General features: G+C 43.9%; 1 protein-coding gene and 1 pseudogene across 4 annotated transcripts in view; both read right to left on the bottom strand.

Moving 5' to 3' along the window:
- The window catches only part of STARD13 (StAR related lipid transfer domain containing 13), a 521076-nt gene that overhangs the window by 189020 nt on the left and 319572 nt on the right, over positions 1-12484 (bottom strand). The window lies entirely within an intron of this gene.
- On the bottom strand, positions 3232-3885 carry LOC115651933 (annotated as a pseudogene).

Below are 12484 nucleotides of genomic sequence, written 5' to 3' on the forward strand. Positions count from 1 at the left end.
CCTATCTTCTGCCTAAGTCCCAGAGTGATCCACAAACCAGGGGATGAAAATCATTCTTCCATCTAACTTGCATGTGGACCTGATCTAGTACGCGTGCTCAGAGGCCACCTAACTCAACACAAAACAGACAGTCTATAACATCAACACCATTACCATTAGCAACTGAATTTATAATCTCATTAAAAAAAAGATATCAAGTTAGCTTGACAGAAATTACTTTCCATAAAGACATATTGATTGGCATTAATTATGTTACCTGCCATTAATATTTTTTAATTGAGTCCCATACCAGCCACTCCATTATCTTGCCTGGAATCGAGGTCAGACTGACAGGCCTACAATTCCTAGGGTCATCCTGTTTACCCTTTTTAAAATATTGGTACAACATTAGCTTTCTTCCAGTCTTCTTCCCCAGTTTTCCCTTATTGAAAATCAACATTAATGTCCTATGAGCTCCTCAGCCAATTAATGTAAAACTCTTGGATGTAAGTTATCTGGACCTAATGATTTAAAAATGTGCAACTTTAGTATCTGCTGTTTAACATCTTCCTGAGATTACTAGTGGAATGAAAAGAATATTATTGTGTGATATGACACATCATCTGTTTTTTCCCAAATACATACAGAAATAAATATTGAACACTCCCACCTTTTCTGCATGACTATAAATAATTCCACATTTTCATCTTGTAGTAGATCAACACCATTGTTAGAAGAGTGACAACCACTACATAGCCTAGTCATTGGAGCACTCACCTGAGAGGCGGCAGATCTCATCAGGCAGAGAGGGGACTTGAACCAGGAGTCTCCCCGAGCCTGGGTCAGTACCCCAATCACTGGGTAAAGATTATAAAGGAGGGCTCTCTCTTGGCCCACCACTGCTGTTTTGTATGGAGTTAGGTAGCCTCTGAGTATGCCTACTGGATTGGGCCCCATATGCAATTTAGGCAGAGGAGTACCTATCTTCTCCCATTTAGTTGATCACAAGCAAAGATAGGTGCCTCAGTCCAGGCTGCAGCGAGCCACCTATCTCTGTAAGAGGGGTAGGGCTTAGGTCACCTCCTCTCATTGGTATCTCCCATTGGCTAGCTTAAGTGGCTCCCCACCTAGGGTGCTGCATTTTGTGGATCGCACTCTAAGGAATCTATCTCTACGCATTCATTGTTGAGGGAGCGTAAGTGCCCAGCTCAGGTAGATCACAGTGTTCTTCTTGTGATTCTTTATGCCCTTAAAAGTTAGGCTTTGCAACATTCAATGTTGCAATGTCTAAGTTCCTTTGTGGAGCTGGTCCTCTGTTACTGATGTGACAGATGCCCAGAGTATATTGGAAGAAGTGGCAGTTGGAAAAAAAATTCTACTTGCAAATTGAGCACAGTTGATATGGAATTTATTGAGACATAATGAATATTATGCCCCATAGACTTACTTTCCAAACTAGAACTACACTTTCTATCTCCTGTAGCCCAGTTCAGGACTGCCTGGACAGAGAATAGAGAACGCCTACACTTCCTGGGACTGAGTGGAGTCCAAACTGGAGGAACATGGAGGCTTCCTTTCTGATGTCTCTCTACTATTCTGCATGAAGTGTGACTAGCTTAGCTGACTCTGCTGTCAAACTCCCACTTTGGCCCCAACCTGCACTTGAGGAGCTGAGGCTGAGGAAGTGTTGGGCTGAAGGCACAGAGACGACTCAGAAAGGGCTTGGAGTCAGGCTGGTGGGCACATATCATCCCTTCCCAAGAGCCTCAGAAAAGACACTGAAATGTTGATGTGGGTGGCATTGCTGTTTTGTGGCCCGTGCTGGGAAGTCAATTCATCTTTTTCAGGCCGCTGTCCCAAGGGTCAATGTCTTCAGCTTTCTTATTACACTAGTGTGATTTGGATAGGGAAAAAAATGCCAACACTGTTGCTGAGAGGACTTGGGAGGAATAATGGAATATGCTAGCTTTATGGGTGATCATTGTCTCCTAAAACTTTCCTCGTTTAAAATTAAAGGGAGTTTGATCTACAAGCTATTTTCCACTCAGCTCTTATTGCAGATTATTTTTGTAGTTAAACTGTTTTGATTTACAAATTTTACACATGCAGCTATGGTAAAAAAATAATCAAGAGAGAAGGGTTCCATTATAAAACAATGAACTATATTAAAGCAATGATGTCACTAAATCAAAACATCCATAAACAGAAATTGTAGTAAAAAAAACACAAGTAGGGGAAAACATCTGGCATGCTGCATCTTTGCACTATTTGCAGTAGCTAAATCTGGACCCAATTAATGACCTGTGTATTTTCCAAACTTTCAGTAAAATGCCTTGACAAAAAATTAATCTATCTCAGGAGAATGTTCTATTTCCTCCCATATGTTGCCTGACCCAGCCCAGCAATAAACCTCTCCCCAGTCTTAAGGAACTTAACAACTGCACCAACTGATTCTTTCCAAAAAAGGGGAGATAATTGTTCCAAACCTCTGAGTCACAAGGCTTGCTAAAGAGAGAGCAATACAAAGAGTGTTATGGAGAGAGCTCTTCGTACTAGGCACTATGGTGACCTAGAATCCAGAGATTTAAAACAGTGGATTTCAGTATCTTATCTAGAATTCACTCCAGCCGTTTTATAATCCCTCTCAGTTTGGTACTTTCTGTACAACACTACCACACCAGGATTAATATACACTTTTCTGCTTGGTAACACTTGCCCTGCTATCCTTGCTGTTTAGGATTTTTATGAAAAACACAGCTTAGACCCCCCCCATTTTGTAATTATATATTTACAACTTTCTATAACAGAAAATGGATGTCCCAGACTCAATTTTACTTAGTGTTATATTTTTCTAACCTAGATTCCAACATTCCTTTGCTTTCTATTTAAATCAAATCAGAATGCTGAGATCCAGGGGGAGTTGAGACAGGGCCTCCTACCCCACAAGTGGATGCCCTAACCACTAGACTACAAAAATCATTCTCACACATACATGCCTAATTGCTCTTTATTTATTTATCCAGAGTGCAACAGTTTTGACAGGAGAGACTGAAGGAAGTTCCCAGCTATCCCAGAGCTCAGTGAATGGTGCATGCTTCTGAAGATTTGAACAGGGGTCTCCTTCTTTCTCCTCATCAAACAGAAAGGAGGGAATTGAATGTGTGTTTCCTACATGCCTGGTGAGTACTTATAACTTTCAGCCCAGCTGGGTAAAGATAGACTCCTCCTCCACCACCCACTTTGTGTGGGAACTTTTCAAACCAGGTTGGAGTTCAAAAAGTACAAACTTTGATCTTATTGTCTTCCAAGCCAGTTATCTTTGCAAGGGAAGAATATTGCATCCCAGCAGTCCTTTCCGAGCCCAGTGCTTTGGCATGAGCCCGAGGTGTAATTTCTTGCCGCCACGGATCACAGTCACACTCAGTGGTTTCCCTTCACTGTGCTGCACCATGGTGACAATATTCTGCAGTGTCTGGAAGTTGTGTGTGTCGACAGAGCCAAACTTAATGATCTCATCATCAACCTGTAATCTCGAGATGCTGGTGGGAGAACCTGGGGTAACACCATTCACTCCTGCGAAGGGCTGCGGCAGATTCTGGTTCTGATTCATTGCCTCAGCCTGAGCTTCTGGCTCATCCTTTGCCTGCTTCACCTTCTCTCGGGCATGCAGCTGGTGGAGAGCTTTTTCCACTTGCAGCATTAGGACCTTGTGATCGTTCTGCAAACAGATGATGTTATGCCTGCCTGCACGGACTCGGTACACATCAACATCTGCACGTGGATACCCTTCGGCATCAACCAGCGGCTTGTTCATCCCAACTCCCTTTTGCCCCTCCAGCACTGCGTAACAGGCTTTGATCTGGGCTTCAAGCTCATCCTTTCTGCGGACTAGCTGCTGCACCTCGCGCACACTCAGCACGTCGGGCCCAGGTGTGGAGTGAGGCAGGCTTCTAACTCATTCCTTCAAGAAACTACATAGGCACCTAGGCCAGGAGTGGGGTTCTTCTTAATGGATCACTATCAGAGCTAGCTGCCTATCTCTGAGAACAGAGTGGACTTAGCACATCTCTCATTGGCTAGCTTAGGCAGGATGCTGCCTAGCATGCTGGCTTTTGTGGATCACATTCTAAGGAGCCAGAGTGGTAGCCGTGTTAGTCTGTATCAACAAAAACAAGTACTCCTCATTGCTTATTTGAAGGAGCCTCTCTCTCCCCATTCATTGTATAGGACCCGAGGTGCCTGTCTTAGGCTTTGTGGATCACTGTGTTGTTCCTGTGATTTACTAGGCACTTAAAAATTAAGTGCCGTGACGCTTAGCCCTGGACTACACTACAGGGTTAGGTCGAATTTAGCAGCGTTAGGTTGATTTTATAATGAACATGTTTACACAAGCAACCCCGCTCCATCGACCTAAAGGGCTCTTAAAATCTACTTCTATACTCTTCCCTGGCGAGGGGAGTAGTGCTAAAATTGACCTTGCTGGGTCGAATTTGAGGTAGTATGGACGCAAATTTATGTTATTGGCCTCCACGAGCTATCCCAGAGTTGTCCAATGTGACCACTCTGGACAGCATTTTCAACTCCAATGCACTATCCAGGTACACAGGAAAAGCCCTGGGAACTTTTGAATTTCATTTCCTGTTTGGTCAGCGCTCAATATAAACGGCAAAACGCGACCTTGTGCCTAAACCACACGTGCTGTCTGCTGTGAATTCCTTTATTCAGTGTGAAAGAGTCTCCCTTTTGTTCTCAGAAATGTATCATCTTAAATTTTACTCTCCCCTTTTTATCCCCCCACAGGTGCAAATGTTTCTATGTTCCCCCTATAGTCTCCGTCCCTGAGGTTATCACAGATTAGAAGGCAAAAAAACAAACAAAAAAAAGAAACATACTTGCGATGACATGTTTTCCGAGCTCATGCAGTCCTCCCACACTGATAGGGAACAGCTGAATGCATGGAGGCATTCAGTGGCAGAGTCCAGGAAAGCATTAAGTGAGCATGATGAGAAGAGGCAAGATGCAATGCTGAGGCTAATGGGGGAGCAAACGGACCTGCTCAGGCATCTGGTGGAGCTGCAGGAAAGCCAGCAAGAGCACAGACCACTGCTGCATCCACTGTACAACCGCCTGCCCTCTTCCCCAAGTTCCATATCCTCCTCACCCAGATGCCCAGGAACGTGTGGGGGAAGGCCCCGGACACCCAGCCACTCCACTCCAGAGGATGGTCCAAGCAACAGAAGGCTGTCATTCAAACTGCTTATTGTAGCCACACTACAAATCAAAACTATGCGGCCTTATCCTTCCCTCCTCCCCTACCCTACTTGCGCTACCTTATCAGTTATCTCCCTTTTTATTTTAAATTAAGAAAGAAAGAATGCATGGTTTCAAAACAATAGTGACTATTTCCTTTGCCAGCTGTGATCGAAGGGGGGAGGGTGGCTGGCTTACAGGGAAATAAAATCAACGAAGGGGGCAGGTTTGCATCAAGGGGAAACACATATAACTGTCACACCATAGCCTGGCCAGTCATGAAACTGGTTTTCAAAGCCTCTCTGGTGCGCAGCAACCCTACCTGTACTCGTCTAATCGTCCTGGTGTCTGGCTGTTCAAAATTGGCAGCCAGGCGATTTACCTCAACCTCCCACCCTGCCATAAATGTCTCTCCCTTACTCTCACAGATATTATGGAGCACACAGCAAGCAGTAATAACAATGGGAATATTGTTTGCGCTGAGGTCTAACCTAGTCAGAAAACAGTGCCAGAGAGCTTTTAAAAACATCCAAAGGCACATTCTACCACCATTCTGCACTTGCTCAGCCTATAGTTGAACTGCTCCTTACCACAGTCCAGGCTGCCTGTGTATGGCTTCATGAGCCATGGGAGCAAGGGGTAGGCTGGGTCTCCAAGGATAACTATTGGCATTTCAACATCCCAACAGTAATTTTCTGGTCTGGGAAGTAAGTCCCTTTTTGCAGCTGCTCAAACAGCCCAGAGTTCCTAAAGATGCAAGCATTGTGCACCTTTCCCGGCCATCCCACGTTGATGTCGGTGAAACATCACTTGTAGTCCACCAGTGCTTGCAGCACCACTGAAAAGTACCCCTTGCAGTTTACATACTGTTTGGCAAGGTGATCCAGTGCCAAGATAGGGATACGTGTTCCATCCATCACCCCACCAGTTAGGGAAACCCATTGCAGCAAAGCCATCCACTATGACCTGCACATTTCCCAGAGTCACTACCTTTGATAGCAAAATGTCAGTGATTGCATTGGCTACTTGAATCACAGCAGTCCCTATAGTAGATTTGCCCACTCCAAATTGATACCAACTGACTGGTAGCAGTCAGGCATTGCAAGCTTCCACAGGGCTACAGCCACTCACTTCTCAACTGTCAGGGCAGCTCTCACTTTGGTATTCCTGCGCTTCAGGGCAGGGGAAAGCAATACACAGAGTTTCAGGAAAGTGGCCTTAAGCATGCAAAAGTTTCACAGCCACTGGGAATCATCCCATACCCGCAACACTATGCGGTCCCAGCAGTCTGTGCTTGTTTGCAGGGCCCAGAATCGGTGTTCCACTGTATCAACCAGCCCCACTGCCACAATGAGGTCCCAATTGCCACATCCCATGCGTTCAGGAACGTCTGTGTCCGTGTCCTCCTCACAATCATCCTTGTGCTGCCATCTCTTAGCCAGGTTCTGCGCATACTGCAGTATAATGCACGAGGTGTTTACAATGTTCGCAACAGCAGCGGTGAGCTGAGCGGGCTCCATGCTTGCCATGCTATGGCATCTACATGGGTAACCCAGGAAAAAGGGCATTAAATGATTGTCTGCAGTTGCTTTCACGGAGGGAGAGAGGGAGAGGAGACTGATGACATGTACCCCAAACCACCCATGACAATGTTTTTGCCCCATCAGGCATTGGGAGCTTAACCCAGAATGCCAATGGGCAGTGGAGATGGCGGGAATTGTGGGATAGCTTCCCACAGTGCACTGCTCTGTGAGTCAATGCTAGCAATGGTAGTGAGGACACACTCCGCCGACTTAATGCACTTAGTGGGGACATAATACAGTCGATTGTGTAAAATCGATTTCTAAAAATCGACTTCTATAAAATCGACCTAATTTTGTAGTGTAGACATACCCTCAGTGTTGCAATGCCTAAGTCCTTCATGGAGTCACTTAGGCATATGTAACTACTAACTTTAGTGGAGTTACTCTGTATTTTCATTGATGTAATTGACAGCACAATTTGGCTCAACATTTCTAACTGCTAAAAGAGATTTTAATACTTTTTGTAGGAAAGAAAGCGGGCAAAAAACAGAACAATTGCCAATTGAGTTGCCAATTTTCTAATTTTTCAAAATCAGACACTTCAGGCGCAACCATTGCTCACTGCTCTCCCTTCCCCCAGGACTCATCTGCCACCTGCAGAGCTGGGCTGGGAGGAGCTGCTGCAAAGCCTGCCTGCCTAATCAGAGCATGGTGGGGGTGAAGGGGGGTGTCAATTCCGAGAGAGAGAGGCCGGGAACTATCAGGGCACAGCAGAGCAGAGGGTGGAGGTCAGTCCCTGGAGTGAGGGGATGGAGAGAATCAGGGCCCTGAGAGGATGACAAGGTGGGACAGGTTGTCACGAGTGGCAAGCCCAGCCACTGGCCCCACTCCTCAAACGCCGCATGCTGTCAGGATCTCACCCCCAGGCAGCGCCGGAACCAGGAACCAATTTCTCAGATTAAGTTTCTCTCCATCAGCTGAGCTCCTTCACCAGCAGCTATTCTTCTCACTTCCCAGTGGTGAAGGCCAATTGCAGTTACTGTGGTAACCAGATTTTTGGGTCCAGTCAGCAGTACTGACCAAAGACTGCACAGGTCCCTTTTCAACCAGACTTTCCACCCAGCACCCCTAATGGCAATGCCAACGCCAACATGTAGCAGAAACAGAAAAGCTTCAGAGAAGGACATCACAAATGATCAGAGACATGGAAAGACTTCTGCCTGAGGAGAGAGAGAAAAGACGGACTATATACTTAGACAGGAGTTTTAAGATTTTCAAAGCCAACTACAGGCTTTGGTCATACAAATCCCTTTCATTTCAAAGGGAGCTGGGAGGCTTGATTCCTTGCATGGCTTTGGCAATCTCAACTGAGACAAATAAGAGAGGATTTGATAGAGGTAGATAAAATAATGAAGTATTTAGAGATGAAAAATTGGGTGCTCCCATTTACCTCATGATATAAGAAAAAGGTGGCATTCAATTAATTTGAAAGACTACACATTTAGGCCAGATAAAAGGATGTACTTTGTGCCTCCCATGGGCTATGTCTTCCTCTGGCAAAACCAAAGCCATGAATTCTATTATCACAAAGCAGCCCTTTTCCCATCAGTTTTCTCATAATTCCCATGAACTCCTCTAGCACCTTCCATTATTGTACTATTTTATTCTGTCAGCTGCTTTATACAGTTATTCTGAGCCTGTGCACTCACTTCCTCTAAACAGTGATTTCTACAGATGGAGATTATTTAGTGTCCTGAGGAAAAAAGTGAAGCCAGCTGTTTTAATGAAGTGAGCACTTTCCACATCTACAAACACCCTCTGCTCCTGTCCTCAATTAAAAATCTTTATTGTGAAAAGCAGGCCTGATAAGCATATAATCAGGGCATCGCTTCTCAAGCTGTGAATAGATACCATCACCTTCAACTCAGATTATTTTAAAGTAACACTTCCATGCTTTGTACCCTGATGAAGGAAATTCCATGTTTATTTCTGAAATAGCATTTGCAATTTAGTATTGCTGCAAAACATTTGCTAAAAATGGTGTGAATAGTTCACAGACCTGTCAGCATCCATCTGTTTGAGTCTATTAATGATACATTCCCAGCTGTGGCCTTTCCAAAGTCCTAAATAATACAAGCTTCTGACTTATTAAAAATACGATAGCTGAAATCTCACTCTAGAACTGGTTTATTTATGTAAGACTGTAAAATCTGTTTTATGATTAATTAAAGAAAACATTCAAGATTAACAAATCAGTGAGGCACAGATTACATATTCTGAACCATACGCTGCTCTTTAGTAGTAAAATAGTGCAGAGAAGTCTGAGAGCCTCAAATAATTTACTACACAATTATTCTGGATAAGTTAATATATATCATGCCATCCAGACTGGGAGGGGCGGCAGTAACTGTTGTAATCAGTGGGCATGTGATTCACATTGACAGGATATAATTAAAAAAAAAATCTGCTGTAACAACTTTGTCAGGAAAGAAGTGGAGCTCCCTGCTCCTGCATATAATAGACTCTACAGTAAAGGGCCACAGCACATGCAACAGACTTTCCTGAGTCCCTGACAACCTAAGATGAAGCTTTCTCAACCCCGCCATTTGCCCTGGATGCTTAGGCATCCTCTGAAACTTATATTTTGCTATACTGAAGTGTGATTTCTGTCAACAAGAAGTTTATACTGCTCAGGGCCACATTAACTTACTGTCATTTTTCTAGAGTAATGTAGGGATTACTTACTCAAAAATCCCACTGAGTTAATAAAACATTGAAGTAAGTGGGAGTTTTAACTGAGTAAGAGCGACAGACCTGGCCCCTTGCTTGGTATCCCATAGTAGCATTCATAACAATCCAATTTTGCCTGGACTCTTCCAGCTGCACCATTGTGGAGCTAGCAGAACTTTTGTGTGAGATCATCTTTTTTTTTTTTTGGTCCTAAATTGCTGTGGCAGCAGGCTAAGTACAAACCCATAATATCCAGATAACTCCAAGCATAGACTTGACTAAAGCGGATTATAATTCCAAAATGTATCACACATTTGAGTTTGGTTCCATTGCTGAACATATTTTCCTCATACATTCTTTTTACAGCAAGGCTAATCATCCAGGCCTGAGTAGGTGGTAATATGCATCATGTGCTACCCAGGCGGGGGTGAGTTAGATCTATGAAGGATATAAACAGAAATCAATGATAACTTTATACACTGTTATATTTACTGCAGGCATATTTGGTTCTAGAGTACCTTTTCCTTGACTGAAAACAGAGTATGAGGCTCTCAGAGGGTGCCTGACTACAGTAAATGAAGCCGGTGTAGCATCTCTGTGCCAGAACAGGTGTTCCCAGTTGGCCAGTTAAGAAGATGGGGCAGTGACTGGTGCTATAAAGGACCAGAGAGATACTCAAAGAGAGAAATACACAAATACTGATACCCACAGAGAACGGGTGAATTGGAGAAACCAAGTGAGTCAGGGTAGTGGGTAAAAGTCAGTTAGTAACAGAGCAGGGGAGAGTGGCCAGGTAGTCAGAGATTGGGGAAGATCTTCAGGAAAGCTGCACAGAGTAGAAAGCTCTCTGCAGGCCCTCTCTGGAAAGAGGGAGGAATTATCATCAGGAAGCCAGAGGTGGGACTGCCCTGCTTACTTTCAAGAGCCAAAGTTAGTACTGGGAGGGAGGCTGAAAAAGGCTGAGGGCTAGGAAGCCAAGAGGAGGGGCTAGCTAGCTGTCCTTCCTGAGCCAGGGAGCCATGACCAGAGAAGACTAGAGAGGGCTGGAGGCTGAGAGCAGCACAGTTAGATGCCTGCTGGCTCTTTCAGTGGAAAGCAGAATCCAGAGGGTCAGAGAAAACTGACAGCTGGGAGTGCAACCTAAGGAAAGTCATGGGAGCTGTACTGGAGAGATGAGGTTGAACTTATTGGGAAATGAAAAGCCTATAACCTAAACCAAAATGGAAGCAGACTGCGTGCATGTAAAATTAAAAAAGTTGTACAGGAGTTTTTACACTAAGGGCTGTGGAAAAGCCAACAGCTGTGGAGGAGCACAAGGGATGTGTCTGTCTGAACCTTAGGGGAGGTTTTATTAAAGGGGATCCTCTATATCCCAGTAAAGAGGATAGAAGCTGATAAAGTAGCACTGAAAAGAAACGGTCAAACAAACAAACAAAAATAAAAGAGAGTCCCATTCAATCACATCACAGGAAGGCAGACAACTAAATATTGACAAATTTTGTAAGTGCTTGTATACAAAGTCAAAATATTAAGATGGTGAACTTGGGTGCCTGGTATTAAATGAGGATATTGATATAATAGGCATCACAGAAACTTGGTGGAACAATGATAACACTGCTCTACAGCCAAAATGCTTCTGAAATAAATGTAGTCCAACTTTACTAATTCTGGGGTCACTGAGAATGAAAATGATGCTTAAAATTGTTGATTGGCTCTAGTTTTCAAGATATGCTATTGGGTCAGTATATAAGACCCTTAACTTGGGAATGGCGGAGGAGAAGTGAGTTATAAAGGGAAGGGATCTCAATTTAAACCAGAAATGACTAAAATACATCTTTGACTGGATCTATGAATAAATCTATGACTGGGTTTGGACAGTATTTGCTTTTGAGGCAAAACAATGAATGATGCAATCTGAAGCTGGTATTGCGTCATACATGATATGAATTGCATCATGTTATTCCTAGAAGTCATGGATGATGCAATCATAACAAAGCTTACATCACTCTGCTGAACAAATTGCCTTATAACAGCTCTAGAAATCATACAGTGTCGTGCTCTCTTATTTGTCAAGTGTTTGATTTTGCAAAGGGACACATTTCTGTTTAGCCAAAGTGAGCAGAGATGCCTCGTACTTGTGTGAAGAGTGCAGATAACTTCTGCTATGTTTGTGGTGAAGTGACTTTTGCATCACAAAAGCGCAGTCTAACCACTATGGTTAAGAAAGCCTATCACCTTTCTTTTGGCTGCCAAATTGGAGATCAGGACAAGAGGTGGGCCCCACACATATGCTGCAACACTTGTGCAACAAATCTTCGCCAGTGGTTGAACAGGAAAAGGAAATCCATGCCTTTTGCAGTGCCAATGATTTGGAGAGAGCCAACAGATCATAGCAGCAATTGTTATTTCTGCATGGTGCCCCCAGTTGGGAAAGGTGTGTCAAAGAAGAAAAAGTGGACTGTGCATTATCCAAACATTCCATCAGCTATACGCCCAGTACCCCACGGAGAAGGACTGCCGGTTCCTGATGCACCCGAATCATTCTCACTTGAGTCAGACGAGGAAGAGGATGAAACTTCTGGTCCTGCACCATCAATGTCACAGGAACCACATTTTCTCCCATCCTCCTCCTCTGAACCACACCTCATAACACAAGGTGAACTGAATGACCTTGTCAGGGATTTGGAACTACCCAAGAGTAAGGCAGAGCTGTCGGGCTCCAGACTACAGCAGTAGAATCTACTGGCAGGCTATCAGGGCAAATGGAGCCCATCAATGCTTGCAGACTATTGCTGGACAGTGACAAGAGATGCTCCATTTAATGAATACAAGAGACGAGCCAAGAAGCTCCGAGTAGACACTGAATAGGACTAAACTATGTACATAATAGTTTTTTGCCTTTTGTTTCATAATCAATTTTATTTATATAACCCTTTTGCTGATTTTTAAAGTGTTACATAAACAGGACAGGTGAAATATGATCATGTAAAGCAACCATAAAC

The sequence above is a fragment of the Gopherus evgoodei genome, chromosome 1 (assembly GCF_007399415.2).
Source record: "Gopherus evgoodei ecotype Sinaloan lineage chromosome 1, rGopEvg1_v1.p, whole genome shotgun sequence".
Taxonomy (NCBI): domain Eukaryota; kingdom Metazoa; phylum Chordata; order Testudines; family Testudinidae; genus Gopherus; species Gopherus evgoodei.